The 14,265-nt window shown below is 33.3% G+C and overlaps 1 pseudogene; it reads left to right on the top strand.

Annotated features, from left to right (window-relative positions):
• Nucleotides 1-985: 985 nt before the first annotated feature.
• On the top strand, nucleotides 986-13,523 carry LOC128182812 (uncharacterized; annotated as a pseudogene).
• Nucleotides 13,524-14,265: the final 742 nt, after the last annotated feature.

Genomic DNA, 14,265 nt, shown 5'->3' with positions numbered 1-14,265 from the left:
TCAATGATACCATTCAGGGGAAAAATCGGCTTGTTTTAGTTTGAAGCAAATTAAAGAAAATCTAAAAAAGAACCACGACAGATTAAAAGACCAAGTGAAAGAAATGGTACAGCGTGTCTCAGAGAGAGAAGGCGAGATCGTGAAAGAGGTGAAAAATGTCTGCCAGAAGACAATCAAAGAAATAAAGCAACTTGAGAGGGAAATCGAAAATCCAATGAAGAATGTCGAAGAAATGCTAAAATGTTTAATGGCCTGTGTCGAATTCCAAAATGAGAACGATGAAGAATTCATAAAATGTCTCTACTTCTACAATGGACTGAAATTGCTGCAAGAAAAATATGTTGCTCGAGACCAAAATGATGTTCAATTTACTTTAAGAACTTGCAATATTTCGGTTGAAAAAATCGTTGAACTTGTTGGATCTGTCTTGACTGACGACCACTCATCATCAGATGAAGACTCGGACAACGTCGAAATATTACCACTTCTGCATGAAACAAACATAAACGATGAAAGCCTGCCGCATCAATATAAGAAAAACTTTCCAGATTCAAGGTTTAATGACATTATGTTAGTGTCGACCGATAAAAAGTTCCTTTGCATTGACGAAAATCTTTACCATCTATCCAAAACAGATGCTAATGAAATGGTTGAATGCGTTAAATATTTCGCATATGTACCCGAAACTGATGAAATAGTTTATGTTTTGAAAAGTCAAGCTTCAGAAATATTCCGACGTCCGGTGTCAATAGAAGGCGAGGGAATGTTATTAATAAACCTTGGCGATGAAGAAGCCTTATGTATAGAGCACGATGCTGAAAACTATTTGATAACTCTCACTGTATCTAAAAAAGAGTCAAAATCCTTGGAAAATATTTTCGAACTTAAAATTCGTTTCATCAATGAAATGGGAGGTCTTATGAAACCAGGTCCTTCAATTAAAGGAAGCGCCTCGTCATATAATATGCCTCCCCGTTTCAAAATTATACAGTCATCATTAATGGTAATGGATACCCATAAGATCACAATGACCAATGGATTCGAATTTGATGATGACTTGTTTTCTTATTCTGGTAGCATTGCATGTGACCCTTCATCTACCTTTTCCCCGGTCGATGTATGCACAGATCCAGATGGTAACTTCCTTGTCATCGATTCTCACGACGACACAGTGCACCTCTTAGATCCAAAGGGAGATTTTTTTACGGATCATCATGTCCGCCGAAGATGGACTGAGCAGAATTGAACGCATAGCCATGGACAGTTTAGGTTGGTTTTGGATTGGATGTTATGATGGAACGATTCATTTTGCAAATTACCAACATTTCAAAAATACAACTAGACGAGATAGATATATGGAGAAACTAAAAGATAAGGAAAAAGTATAAAAGAAAACAATTTATAATAATCAAATTTAAACCCTTTAACATTCAATCGTTAAATTAAAAAGTCCATAGACTTTTGCATTTCGTTGATTGTGGGGAGGCGATGATGACATGGTGAATTCATTTGTGATGTCAGCATCTGACTGTCTGCCTTTGCGAAGTGGGACATCTCTGTGCTCTTTTTCATGTAATATTATGTTAACTTGTTTTGTTTTTGTTTTTATTTGACTTCAATACCATTTATCCTTTGTTTGCCAACTTTTGTACAGTAATGGTCATTAAATTATATGTGAATATAGAAGGATACAATGTTTTTATCCTTTCCTATGGAGGTTGATCTAAAAGTTTGGTGGTATCACTTGCACTTCGATATGATGCACCATTTAATCTTTAGTTAACTATTTCAACATAAGGATATAAAATTATAAAACGAACGTTTAACGAAGGTTGTCCCAAAATAGCATAGACAAGTTGCGTTAAGATAAAATTTGTGTAATTTGTGTAATTTGAGTAATTAGAAATAAATTTGTATTGAGTATCTAGAAGTTTTATGTTAATTTCATTTTTATTATACATTCATGGTATAAATTGATTTGTCAATGTGCAAGGTCAAACGTTAGATAAATTATTGGTCATTGTTGAGATATTGTCAACTTCTTGCTTGATCTTTTTTTTACAAATTGTGTATTCGAGCTGGTCACTATTGAAAGACTACCAACATGTACTTAATCTTTGATTACAAATTTGTAGTCGGACCAAGATCTTCTGTAATAAATTAATACATCAAATATTTACTGTAAGGGATCATGTTGATTGTTAGTTTGATCAATTTTATTATCTTAGGACAATTATGAAATCGAAGTTGTTAAATAAGTAATTGAAAGGATTATATATATGATATGGGCCTAAAATGCCCCCCTAAGAGGAACATCATCATTTTACTGTAATTCGCTGTTTTCTATTTACAGATATATACGTGATGCTTTTTTAAAAATTTTCATTTTGATTCAAGTTCCCACAGTTTAGAAATATGACATCGTAAAGATACCCCCCCCCCCCCCCCAATTTTGCATTTTTAGCATAAAACGGCTTGTTTACAAGCAGGATATTTTCAGAAAACATAAAGCGCATGATTTAACAAGCAATTTTTTTTTAATCAAAGATATACCTAGTCAAGTATTATGAAGGACAAAAAAAAATCATGTTCAAAGCGTCGCTCTTTGTTTCCCGATTGTGAAAAGATAAGAAAAATGTAAAAAAAAAAAAAAAAATTATAAAATAAACTGATTTTGATTGAATTATAAAAATAGCGTCACTTCTGATATCATATACTGCCAATGAGTGCAAATAAATCAAATAGATAGGTAAAAATATATTTGATAACAACTCTGCTAAAAAATAACAAATATTTATTGAACCTGTATGTAAAACCCCTGTCACACCGGAGCTGCGTTCTCACGGCGATCCCGCTGCGTCCTTAAATAATGTAAAACGCCAAGGTAACGCAGTAGAGTCTCCTACAGCGCCGTAACAACGCAACGGCATCTTCGTCCGTCGCGGTGTGATCGCCTTGAACATTTAAGAACGCCATGCGACGGCGCGCACTTTGAACATGCTTAAAGTACGCGCCGTGGCTCGGCGTTCTGATAAACACGCCGTAGAAGCGTAGTGAGGTCGCCGTGACAGCGCCGTAAGATCTCCAACAGCGCCACGAGAGCTCCGTCGGAGCGGTCAAGGAACGCAACTAATCGCAGTGTAGAAGCAGTGATAAGTCAATTGCACTTGCACGGAGACCTCACGGACTCCTTTGGGATCTCACTGCGTCTCTAATGCGCTCTCACTGCGAATCCACAGCGTTTGAACAAGTTGTTTTCCTTTTGGCTGCGTTCACACAGCGACCCCAAAGAGCTGTTGCTGCGTTCATCGCGCTCTCGTGACGTTTCTTCTGCGTTTATACCGCGCTACCACGGCGTTTCCAGTGCGTTGTCATCAAGACCACGAAAACTCGAAAAATGGCTGTTATACAATAGCAAGCGACATAATAATTATCAAACTGGATGTAGATGACTATGTAAAAAGTAGCATTTGCTAATTATATTCCAAGACCAATCAATGGACTTAGATGGAATTCATGCCATTTGGTTCTGATGTATTCACATTTTTTCTATGTTTTCTAACAACTAATAACGGATCTTTTTTGTAGACCTGACTACTAAGAGTTTAATCCTAGTCCTTCACAAATTGTTTAGAAGTAACTATGTTTCAATTACAATATACCTTTTCATAAAATCAAAACAGTTTTTTAATCATTTATTTACTAGTTGTAAATTCTTGTTTGTTTCCCATACAAATTAATATTAACCTACCAAAAGTAAAGAACGTCTTGTGAGCGCAGTCAGCGCGCAGAGCACGCAGTGGACGTGCGGTAAAAACTCCTAGCACGTCATGAGCGCTCGGCAGAGACTCAGCGAGAGCGCAGTTAATCGCCAAGTAGAACTCTGTGGAAACGCAGTTACACGCCGTGGGAGCTCCGTAAGAACGCCTTGGTCGCCGCCAGGACGCCGTGGCATCTCCACTTGTAAAATTTTCAAATAAAACTGTAAATTGTGGAAAAGTCATGGAAATCGGTTCTGAGGTAAAAAATGGCCAAGCGCGCCCAAACATCGTCAGTTGCAGTTTTTTTATTTTGAAATTGTATAACTATTAAAATTATTTTCTTTTTAGATACTTACAGTTTATGTGTAGTTCTTATCTTTATGTTAGCAAAAATTATTTGCAAATTAACTGGACTGCAATACTTTGTAATTAGAAATGTTCTTAATTTTTTTTTTAGAATGTTTTCTTAAACTGATTAAATTATTGTTGTGTGTTAATTAATTTTTTTTCTTTTATCATAGTAGTTGCAGTTTCTTCATATTAAATTGTAAAAATATACAGCTTGTTTTCTTTTAAGACCAATATGTTAAAGCCGCAGAGGCTGAAAACAGAAGAGCAAATCAACAACATAACAAGCTGAGCAAAGGGGCTCAAGACATGTACTGTAGAATCATTAGAATTCGTGATGGCTCAATTTTCGTGGCATTCGTGGGTAGCCCTCCCCCACGAATTTACATCCTCAACGAAAACAAATTTAGAAAAAGTTATCTTTGTTTCTCAAACTGAAAACCGGCGCATCCATGAAATTACATCCCCACGAATAAGTAAAAAATCCACAATCCACGAAAATTGGCCCCCACGAATTTAAATGATTCTACAGTATCTCATTATTATGAGTGACAACACATTTAAATTATTTCGAAATACAAGACACTATAAAATAATGTTCTCTTATTGGCGACGAAAGAGTAGACTAGATATTGTTCATGAAAAATACCTGCATTGACGATTTTCCAGTACTACAGACTACTGGGTATCCAAGCGAATCACCCAGAATTAATGATGAAACCAAAATTATGAAAAGTTTACTCCACTGTTACGCATTATAACCATGCTGAAGTTAGCAACCACTTAGAGCAGCTATTAAGCGGTAGAAGTTGACGACCAAAAAAGAAAATCGTCAAAGTACTAAAATTATACTCGAACAGAAAATATATTTTACTTTATCATCGGCATACTTTGATTATTATCAAGATGATTAATGCATTAATAAATTGTAGAAGCATTGATAACTTTGGAGGCAGTAAAGATCGTGTGATAAAAATGTAAGGAGATATAAACCTCTCAGAACCACCTGGTGGTACCCTTACAGCCCTTATCTTAGACATGGAAATACTAGTAATAGCCCTAAAAGTCTCCTGCACTGCCCTGTAATTCGTTTGATGTACAATTTAAAGAAAAGGAAGATAACGTCCCACCATTCACCACAATATCGTTGTCAAGAGTTTAAAAAAATGAGCTAAATAGACACATTTAAGGGATGAATTTGATTTCTACCTATGTTATACGATATAACATAACTTGGGGCAGTTGCTTTTCCAGTTCTTTTACGCCTACTCAAGTTTGCTGAATATTACATGTATATGTTTCGGAAAGGAAATGAGGAAAAGGGCCTTATAAAAAATGAATTTAATAATTTTTTATGTCAAATTTTGTAAAGAAGTTAAAAAAAACCTTTAACATCAAATACTACTTTTATAAGTCGTAAGCTTTTATAAAACAAAATGTGTTTTTAAATTATGTCATCTAAATTATTGCTTATAATTATCAAATAAATTCAATATGAAATATTTTGACATTTAAAAAAAAATCTTTCCTTTAAGGACAGTTTTAAGTTTATTTGTAAAAATGAGGGTGAGATTACCTTTCTCATTAGTTTTTGTTTTACAATTACATGTATTTTCTATTATTAATTCTAATGTATCCAATTTGGTAAGGCGCTTTGTCCAGTAGAGTTATTATCTTTTGTATTATTTAGAGCTTTTTATATCAATTTTCTGCTCTTAAAATACGATTACAAGTGTTTCACAATGGGTGTTACCATGATGCGTAGCGAATCTGTTATCTGATATAATTATTTCTATTTAAATCAGGCAATTGGAATTAACTTATTTCAATACAAAATCGTGTTGCTTAAGCTATAGAAAAATTTCAAATAAAATCTCTTTGAAAATAAAAGAAACAATATATTTGAAGCCTATTATTAATTTGTTGTCAGAACACAAAATCACACAAATCGTGTAATATGAAAATATTCACTACAGGTAGCAGACTGGTTTATGTGACCTACTATTCTTATCAAGTGTCTCACAGTTGTAAGTAATTATGGTATAGGTACCATTGTTGTATATCTTGTGTAAGAAAGATCTTGAGGCACTCGATCATTATGGTTCACATAAAGTGCACAATACTCCTTTCTTGTGTAAGTTTTGTAGCGCTGGGAATTTCTGCAAACGATGAAAAGAATGAAGCTTTCGCAGAAGACATCCTTGCTCTTCGCCAAGAACTGAAGACTTTGAAACAGGAGATCAAACTACTTAAACAAGAAGTTGCTAAGCCTTTAAATCCGAATCGTAAACAGGACATACTAAATGGCAAAGACCAAGCACTGATGGACTTGAACAATCCACAGCAAGAAAAGTCAAGACAAGAACGACTACTCGTACATCCAACAATGAACACAGCAACATCAGGTATTGAATTTTTTTATTTGTTCGTTATATTTTGCTAAACGAAAAATATCCTTAATATTTCATTTAAAATCATTTCTTAAAAAACAATCCTGACTCTATGATATTTTAAGTACAGAACTCCAAGATTAATAACATTAACTTTTTTAATTATTGTTTATATCTCTAAATACGAGGAATGCAATTTAAATAGTAAATAATTTCTTATTCAAGTATACAATTATCCCATTACATGTTAAATCAATAAAACACACAAGTGTACATGTTTTATTCGCCAATTAATAAATCGAAACATACACTCAATAAAACAAAAACTAAATTGCTCGACCCTTAATACGACAAATGTATTTATTCGCAGTTTCTATGATTTTATATGACCCAACATTTTTATAACGTGGACATTGAGTCGCAATCCGTTAAAATGTCTTTGTCGTTATAAATTCCTGGCTTTTGCACTTTGTTTCCATTGTGTTGAAATATAAAGTGCAAAAATCAGAACAATTTGATTTTGATAAATATTAGACCTACCAAAAAAGGCTCACATACATTCACGTAGGTTTGAAAAATGTTTATGCAAAATAAATCTTCTAGACACATAAGAAAGTGCATAAAACGTGAAAAAAAAAACAGATAAGCGAATAAGATGGCGCAAGTGTCCGTTGGTTTAATAGTAAATATGACTTTGAATTTACTTTTTTCCTTTTAATATTTTAATGATACAATACAATTTTGCAAAAGTGCGATTTCTCTTTGAATATTTTAACAAATATGAAAAAAATGATTGCTTCAGATTTGGAGGTATCCAAAAATCATCTCACTAAAGCCCTTTTCAATGAGGTTATATAAGCTCTAGTATTCTAACCACCAAACCATTTCAGTCACATCCAAGTGGGATATTGTTATACATGTAAGGCTATATCTAATTTTGACTACGATTTTACAGGCTTCTTTTATTGTACTAAAACGTTCAATTATTTGGATGCAAAATAGTATTTCTAATGTATAGTAGGCCATCTCTCGTCAAGTTTTTGTAAATTGGAATTGGTTCGTTTTCCATTGGATCTTAAATAGACTAATACAAACATATATTGAGCACAAACCAAATCATTTGTATGAAATGCAGGGCAGTTCTTAAAGACACTATTTAAAGATGTTGAAATGCATGCCCAAGTTCAATCCATATATTATAAGCATTTCACTTATTTAAGGGTAACAGATCGATGTTATCTTAAACAGATATCGTTTGATACGGATATTTGGAAGAATTATCAAATATGCTCAACTTGTTAGTTTTATATTTCAGTATCTAGTATTTATCCTAATGTAGGCATTTTACCCGCCTTTTTTGCATATCCTCTTTATTTTATTCTTCTCTTGTTTTTCTACCATAATTCATGGATTTAATACATATAATACTGCATTTGTATTAATACAATTCTGGCGTTGTTGTTATAGGAAACGTTCCAAAAATTGCTTTTTATGCCAACAAAGTTACGGATCACACCAATCTTGGTGTTCATCAAATTTTGAATTTTGGAAATACAATTACTAACAAAGGCAACTGCTATCACCATACCACCGGAAACTTCATTCCGTACGTCTCGGGTGTTTACGTATTCTATGTACACATGATTTCTTCTCCTGGGCGTGTATTATACACGGAATTAATGGTAGAAGGTGCAGTGATGGGTACGCACTTAAATGCTCAATCAACATACTCTTCTAATGGAGGAGGAATGGCCGTCGTCCACGTTAATGCCGGGGATACCGTCTATGTTAGAGTAAGGTCAGCGGAAAGCGGAACTTCCATAGGATGGGAGAGCAGCTTCTCAGGATTTCTTTTGTATCCAGAGTAATAAATTGTATTTTCTTGTCCTGACCTTTGTTATAACTTTATTACCACAGAATTTCACGATATTTTATACTAGCCATTGCAGAACCTTAATTTTGAGTTAACCATCTGTCAAGAACTTATTGCGTCAAAGACAATAAGTTAATTCTTTAAAGGATGTTTTAAAAGATGCCATATGATTGTTTTTTGCTTTTTTTTTCTTTATAAACGTGGGTAAGTCCCCTATACTAGTAGTGCATGAATAGAATCTCCTCTAAAACATATGTATATATTATCACTTGATATGCACATATCAAATCAAGGTTCAACATTAAGGATTTACTTGTAAATTAATTTATGTTTCATTGAAGTCGAATTAAAGTTATGTAAAATAATATAAAAAGAAACCCCATAACGCTATCTGGATTATTATATTGAGAAAATGCTTTTACATCTATGTGACCACACATTTTTCCACAGTACTAAGGACTCATTTAAAACAACATTTGTGTTTTGGATAACATTCTAAGTCACACGAACAAGCTGGGAAGATGACAAGAAACAGTCCAGATACGTTTTGGGCGAATACTTCAAAGTGATTTGAGATTATAAGCATTGTCATCCGCCATAGGTATTTTTCTTTGATAGGAATGCCATTAACTCGCTTTAGGCAAGTCATTTTTGTTTTTTAAAATATTTTATGAAAATGTTTCTTTAATTTGAAACGCAAAGTTTAATATGTTTTTTTAAAATAAAGATAAAGTCTTTTTTCCATTGCTTTCGTTTTTCAGAACTTAATAGTCATCCCCTTAAGAATGTAAATCTGAAACTGAAACGAGTGTGTTTGAATTGATTGGTTAAGCTTTACGCGGTTTTATAAAATATTTAACTTATTATATGAATATATAGAGTAAATCTTTAAAAATCTTCTTCTCAGAAACTCATCAGCCAGATGATTCTTTATAATTGTTTTAAAAGACTTTGGCTCCAGGACAATTCTTCGGCCTCATAAGAAGGTTCGGAGTTTGATGTAGCTTTATATCCCATATGTAAACAATTGTTAAGGATCGTTTTGAAAACTGCAATACTCAACATGTGATATGACTATAAAATCATCCTGTTAGAAAAGGGACCAATGATTATAAACATAAGAATATCCAGGGGGGAAAATGGATTTTATTTATACAGGATCTACATGTATTATTGTAAATTGTCCAGATATTTTGTATTACGACTCCATTAAGCAAATTTTATCATTCCTATTTTTCCTCATGTGAGCAATGTGGCCCATGGGTCTCTTGTTTAAAATTGTTATTTAATGTTTAATGATACACATCTTTGAGGTAAATTTATCAACATATTGTTGTTATTTTTTAATTCCTAAACATATTTTAATAATCTTATGGGTCATAAGCTTTTTCAAAATGTAGAAAGTTTAAGAACATAGAAATTATTGTTCATGATTCTGAAATATATTTATAAACATACATTTTCATCAATGCACCATCTTAATTTGTAAGAATGATCTTTTATTGCTCCTTTAAACCGTATTTAAACTTTGTTGTAAACAAATACCCAGTCCGAGAACATTTGTAAATATTTTTAATGTATACTAATTTTATAAGACACGATGTCCTAAATTTGTTCATTTCTCCGTTAACAAGACATCAACGTTACTTTGTTGCAGCAAATAAGGGGGCCAGGTTGCCTTTCTCATTTTTTTTTCTGATAATCAATGCGTAACATGCACTGTTCCAAAGTATCTTACTCGTCCAGACGCCTTGTCTAGGAGAATTATTGTGTTATTTAGAGCTAGAATTAAACAGACTTTTATCACAAATTTTTGCTATTCGATTACAAGCGTTTGATGTGATGACAATGGTTGTAGAGAGCACACCAATGGACCCCCTTCATATTTGTTTTCAGATTTCTAAATCTTCAAAATAAGTCTGCAGCTGCGCAGTTCGACAGCTGGTTTTAGTGATTAAATAGGCATTTTTCTGTTTCTTTATGCATAATTTGCAGATTAAATAACATGCAGATTATCATATGTATTGCTTTTATATCTTTTGGCAACAGTTTTGGGCACTTACGGGCAGAAGCAAGCCTGTTCAATAAATGTTTTACATTCTTATCCTTAAATATACAAGATGGCCGCACACCCCCCTTAAATCAGGGAATTGGAATTAAAATTATTTCAAGACAATTTAAATTTCCGTTGCTTAAGATAAAGCAGAATTCTAAATATTAATGTCTTTAAAAATTAGAGAAAAATATATATGGCTGTCGTCTATGTCTTATGTATTGAATTACACAAATATTTGGCTGATTTTTTAAAAACCACATATATCATGTAATATGAAATACTGTAAGTCGTTTTTATTCCACGGTGTTAAAATTTCACGAATTCTCAAAAAGTACCAATCGCGATGGTTTTAATTTCAAGCTCCAAGAAAACCAATTGATCAAAGTATAAGCAATAATACGTTTTAAAAAAAACCTTAATATGTTAATATTTACGATGGGTTTATTTTAGCGGAAAAACGATAAATCGCGAACATAGTGAAATTAAAATCATCGTGATTATTTGCCAATCTACAGTATTCAGGTGACAGACTGGTTTCAGTGACCTATTATTCTTATCTCAAGAGTCTCAAAGCTCTACGTTATTATAGTATAGGTGACATTGTTGTATATATCTTGCGTTAGAAAGATCTTTAGACACTCGATCATTATGGTTCATATAAAGTGCACAATACTCCTTTCTTGTGTAAGTTTGGTAGCGCTGGGAATTTCTGCAAACGATGAAAAGAATGAAGCTTTCGCAGATGACATCCTTGCTCTTCGCCAAGAACTGAACACTTTAAAACAAAAGTTTGTTCTCCAGGAACAGGAGATCAAACTACTTAAACAAGAAGTCGCTAAACCTTTAAATCCGAATCGTAAACAGGAAATACTTTCTGGCAAAGACCAAGCTCTGATGGACTTGAACAATCCACAGCGAGAAAAGTCAAGACAAGAACGGCTTCTCGTACATCCAACAATGAACACATCATCACCAGGTATTGTAGTTTTTTTTCTTCATTGTTCGTTATATTTTGCTAAACGAAAAATATCCCATTATAGTTCATTCAAATTAATTCCTAAAATAAACTTCTGACCTTAAGGATATTTTAAAAACACAACTCCAAGGATAATACCATAAACGGTCTTAAATTGTATATATCTTTAAATACGAGGAATGCAATATAAATAGTAAAATATTTCTTACTCATTTTATAATAATTCCATTAAATGTTAAATCAATAAACATAAGTGTAAATGTATTCGGCAATAAATAAATTTAAAACATACATTCAATAAAACAAAAACTAAATTTGTCGATCCTAAATACGCCAATTATATTTATCAGCATTTTCTATGATTTTTATGATCGAACCTTTTTTAGTACGTTGACATTGAGTCGCAATTGATCAAAATATCGTTGCAAATTCCAGTGTCCTGGCTTTTGCACTTTGTTTCCATTGGGTTGGAATACAAAGTGCACAAATCAGAACACTATGATTTTGATATATATCAGACCTGCCTAAAAAGGACCACCTTCATGCACTCGCATAGGTGTGAATTTTTGTTGTTGCAAAAATGTATCCTATAGATACACAAGAAACTGCATTAATAATCATAAAACGTAAAAATATAGACAAATAAGATGGCGCAAATGCCTATTTTTTTAAATCATAAAATATGACTTCAAATTCTCTTTTTCCTTTTAAAATTTTAACGATTTAATACTTTGCTTACTATACTCACTTTGGATATTTTAAAAAGAAAAACATTAGTTGCATTCATATTTGGAGGTGTCAACCCTCTATAAAGCCCTGTTCAGTAAGGTTATATAAGATCTAGTACTCTTACCACTCAACCATTTCAGTCACATCCAAGTCTATTGCTATACATATTAAACTGTATCTTATTTTGTCCACGGTTTCACAGGCTTCTTTTTATTTTCCTAAATCGTTCAATAACTTGGATACAAAATAATATTTCTTATGTATAGTGGGCCATATCTCCTCAAGTTTTTATTGATTGGATTTGGTTCGTTTTCCATTGGATCTTAATTAGACTCATACAGACATATGGAGCACATACCAACTCCAAAAAATAAAAGGCAGAACAATTCTTAAAAGTGACACTATTTGAAGATGGTGAAATGCAAACCCCATTTCAATCATTGTACTTTTTAAGGGTGACAGATCGATGTTTTCTTTTAAAAACAGATATCGTTTATTTGAAAGAATGTTCTAATATGCTGATATTTTTATTTTGCATATTGTGTCTTATTTGTCCTGATGTAGGCATGTTACCCGCTTTATTTCGATATTCTCCATATTTATACCCCCGCCCCGAAGTAGAAGGGGTATATTTTTTTACCCTTCTTCTGTCTGTATGTCTGTCCGTAACAAAATTTTTCTGTCCAATTTTCTCAGCAACTAATTATCGAAGATACTTGAAATTTTAGCATATAATTTGTTAAGGCATGTCATATCGTGGGATATATTTTTGTACCAATCGGACATCAACTTCCTGTTAAAAGTCGGCTTTGCTTATTTTGCATATTCACATCAGACAGGGGTATCACTAGTGAGCACAGCTATCTTGCTTATTCTTCTTTTGTTTTCCTACCATATTTTGTGGATTAAATTCATATAATACTGCTTTTGTATTAGATTTAATGCAATTCTGGAATTGTCGTTTTAGGAAACCTTGCAAAAATTGCTTTTTATGCCAACAAAATTACGGATTACACCAATCTTGGTGCCCATCAAATTTTGAATTTCGGAAATACAATAACTAACAAAGGCAACTGCTATCACCATACCACCGGAAATTTCATTCCGAACGTCTCGGGTGTTTACGTATTCTATGTGCACATGATTTCTTCTCCTGGACATATATTATACACGGAATTAATGGTAGAAGGTGTTGTTATGGGTACGCACTACATGGCTCAATCAACATACTACTCTAATGGAGGAGGAATGGCCGTCGTTCACGTTAACGCTGGGGATAGCGTCTGGGTGAGGGTAAGGACAGCGGAAAGCGGGACGCTCATAGGATGGGAGAGCAGCTTCTCAGGATTTCTTTTGTATCCAGAGTAATAAAATGTTTTCTTGTCCTGACCTTTGATATCTTTTTTATCGCACAATTTAAAACGATATTATTTACCATAGTCCGTCCCATGTTATTGCTTCCATCACATGTGATGATTTTTAATAAAAAAAACCCACATACCTGTGAAAGAAAAAAAGTTAAAATCGACAAAAGGCAAAATATCCAAGATATCTCCAATGACACATTATCATTTTTCAAACATAAAAGTTCAAATGAAAAAAAATGACAATAACAAACCGTCAACGATCTAAAAAATCTATAAAACGAAATACAAATCCAAAGCAGAGCAACACGGACCTCCAAAAAGAAAGAGTTAGGATCAGGTGCCTAGGAGAAGTGAGCATCCTTTGCTGACCGGTCCAGCCCGCCGCGTGCTCTTTGTCGTAATTGGGGAAAAACGTAGACAATTATGTGATTAAATAAGGTCTTACAATTAGTATGAAAAACGTCAGTCAGCATGCGACCCAGTGGAAGATTGTATTTGCTGACAAAGTCGTTGTATCGACCATAGAACTTACGAAAAGATGCCTTCAAACGAGACTGTTAATATATAGTCTTGTTTTATCAACTTGTTTGTCAGTAGCTTGCCTCAACTTAGAAACTGTTCATACGAAGAGCATGCCCTTGCGTATCGAATTAGCCGAGAGACAAAAATACCATATGCAGGTGATGAAGGTAAAGGTAGCAAGGGGTAGTTTCGCATAAAGTACCTGGTCAATATTTTAGAAAAAATCAGTGCTACTGTATTTGA

The sequence above is a fragment of the Crassostrea angulata genome, chromosome 5 (genome assembly GCF_025612915.1).
Source record: "Crassostrea angulata isolate pt1a10 chromosome 5, ASM2561291v2, whole genome shotgun sequence".
NCBI classification, from domain to species: domain Eukaryota; kingdom Metazoa; phylum Mollusca; class Bivalvia; order Ostreida; family Ostreidae; genus Magallana; species Magallana angulata.
The sequence above is the reverse complement of the archived record's forward strand: the minus strand, read 5'-3'. Positions and strand labels throughout refer to the sequence as shown.